Source organism: Mandrillus leucophaeus, unplaced genomic scaffold (genome assembly GCF_000951045.1).
Source record: "Mandrillus leucophaeus isolate KB7577 unplaced genomic scaffold, Mleu.le_1.0 Scaffold7, whole genome shotgun sequence".
In the NCBI taxonomy this organism is placed as follows: domain Eukaryota; kingdom Metazoa; phylum Chordata; class Mammalia; order Primates; family Cercopithecidae; genus Mandrillus; species Mandrillus leucophaeus.
The window spans coordinates 6,217,579-6,220,329 of NW_012107585.1; the positions used below are offsets into that span (position 1 = coordinate 6,217,579).

At 36.9% G+C, this 2,751-nt stretch overlaps 1 protein-coding gene across 1 annotated transcript in view; it reads right to left on the minus strand.

Moving 5' to 3' along the window:
- The window catches only part of SPPL3 (signal peptide peptidase like 3), a 173,979-nt gene that overhangs the window by 71,093 nt on the left and 100,135 nt on the right, over nt 1-2,751 (minus strand). The gene's annotated exons all lie outside the window — the stretch shown is intronic.

Consider the following 2,751-nt stretch of genomic DNA (forward strand, 5'->3'; position numbering starts at 1 on the left):
CTTTTAAATAACCATATTTTTTCGTTTCTTATCTAGCCTTTTGGAGTAAATATACAATATAAGAACATTATTTCTCACCACTTCTTATGAAACAGGTGGAATATTAAATATACTGCTCAGTATCTCCCCCTACCCCCCTTTTACAATATAGCTTAGAAATCTTTCTGTATCCGGATGTGGAGAACTTCCTTTTTAAAATTTTCTTTTAAACAGCAGCATGGTATTCCACTGTGTAGATGCACCACAGTTTTTTGTTTTTTGTTTTTTTGTTTTTTGTTTTTTTTTAGAACAAGTCCTTTACAGGTGGACACTAGGGTTGTTTCCAAAAACTCTGCTGTTAACAAGTAATTTTGTAATAACAGGCTTTGTAAATCATACCTGCATTTAACACACATGAAATGACATATTTATATAACATTCCTCAAAGTCAGATTGCTGGCTCAAAGAGGAAATGCACTTGCAATCTGACAGATGTTGCCAATGCGCCCTACAGAGAGTAAGTTATACCATTTCACACTCTCATCAGTAATGAACTAGATGTTCCTACTTTCCAAAGTGAATATTGTCTAACTTTTGAATTTTACCCATCTGAGAGATGATAACCGGTATCTCAGTATGGTTTTTATTTGTATTAATTAAAATTGTAATTCAAATTTAAAAATTAAAGTGAGATTGAGCAGCTTTTTTGTATGATTAAAGGCCTGTAGGTATTTTTAAAAGGCAATTTAAAGTTTTCTCCAGACTCCAGAGCTATAAAAAAACAAGGGCGGCTATCTTTTGAGGAACTTTTCTTCTGATGGTGTCTTACTTGGATGACTTTTTTTTGTATCCTTTGTATTTTGAAGCATATTGTCACTATCCTCAAGGCAGATTAAATATCGACACTTCCCAAATTCACTGCCTGAAAGTCTGATACTATTGTTTAATTGTTTTGCTACATCTCTCAAATCAATGGAGACTCTCTAGAAACTCTTAACCTCAGACTTCCGGAAGTCTGGATTTTTTTTTTTTTTTTTCTGTTGCCCAGTTTGGAGTGCAATGGTGCGATCTCGGCTCACTTTAACCTCCGCCTCCTGGGTTCAATCAATTCTCCTGCCTCAGCCTCCCAAGTAGCTGGGATCACAGGAGTCTGCCACCATGCCCGGCTAATTTTTGGTATTTTTATTAGAAACGGGGTTTTGTCATGTTGCCCAGGCTGGTCTCAAACTCCTGACCTCAGGTGATCCACCCGTATCAGCCTCCCAAAGTGCCAGGATTACAGGCGTGAGCCACCACACCTGGCCTGGATTAAATTTTCAAAAATCAGCTCCTCCTCTCTGACAGATCTTCTGTGCTGTGCTCTAGCCTCTGAGTAGCCATAGTTACTGACTTTCTTCATAGTCTGTTTTTCTAGATGAAGGTCTGACCACATGCAAAATATAAGAGTGTAACTAAGGTTGCCAGATCTCACCTCCATATCCTGGCAGTCAGCATGTCCCCCACTGCAGAACTAAATGCCTGATTTCAAAAAAGTGTTCAGATGTTTAATGGTTTCCTCTAACTTAAGTTTTGTTTTAGCTTTCAAATAAACCTATACAAGAAAATCTGATTAAAGTTCACCCCTAATATTGTACATGGTATTTTATAATTTATACTAAGATCTTAAAAAGTTCTAACAATTTTGCAAACCATACCAAATACCATGTAACTAGAAGTTATAGCTTGTTTTATGATGTTATTTGAAATTTCATATACTATTTTCAATTTAAACTATCATTATAAAAGTTTTTGTTGTTGTTGTTTCTTTTTGGAGACAGGGTTTCACCTGTTGCTTAAGCTGGAGTGCAGTGGCACGGTCTTGGCTCAGTGAAACTTCCACCTCCTGGACTCAAGCAATCCTCCCACTTCAGCCTCCCAAGTAGCTAGGCCTGCAGGTGTGTGCCACCACAGCCAGCTAATTTTTGTATTTTTTGTAGAGACGGGGTTTCACCATGTTGCCCAGGGCTGGTCTTGAACTCCTGGGCTCAAGCAATCCACCCGCCTCAGCCTCCAAAAGTGCTGGGATTACAGGCATTAGCCACTATGTGCCTGGCGTTATAAAAGTTTTACAAAAAGCCTTTTAACAAAAAAGCTTTTAACAAAAAGATTTTATTATAAAATACAGAAAATGGATTTAAATAAATTATAGCCATTTTGCATTTTTAGAACTATCAATTTTCTTTTTCAAAATTACAAAAATTCATGTTCATTGTGAAAACTCAAAAATGGGTAAGTATATAAAGCAAAAAGCACAAGTGCCTCCTCCTTCCTCTCTGTACTTCCATTCCCTAGGAGGAGACATTGTTTACAATTTGGTATGTGTATCCTTCCATACAAATTGTGTACAGAATGTATACACATTACAAAAACAGGAAGCATACATGTTCTTTTAAAACTTGCTCTTTTTAAAAATTCAACTATGTACCCAGGAGCTACTCTTTCCTGCTGCCTTCCCTTACTGGCCTTGTACTGCAAAATTAAAACGTGAAAACTTCACAAGTACAGAAAGCACTCTCTTTTAAAATAAATAGAAAACGTCCAGGTTCAACGAGCACAACTTTTAACAACTAATTGTCTCAGCATTCTCATTTTGAGTCCTTAACAAAAGCAGTATCTCAATGTTTCACATGTTTTCATCTTATGTAACCTGAATTAGTAAATTAGATTGTTGTTTCTAACCTCAGTAGAAACAAACGGATGCCTTGGCGCATGCCTCTCTGCCTCTCTCTCTCT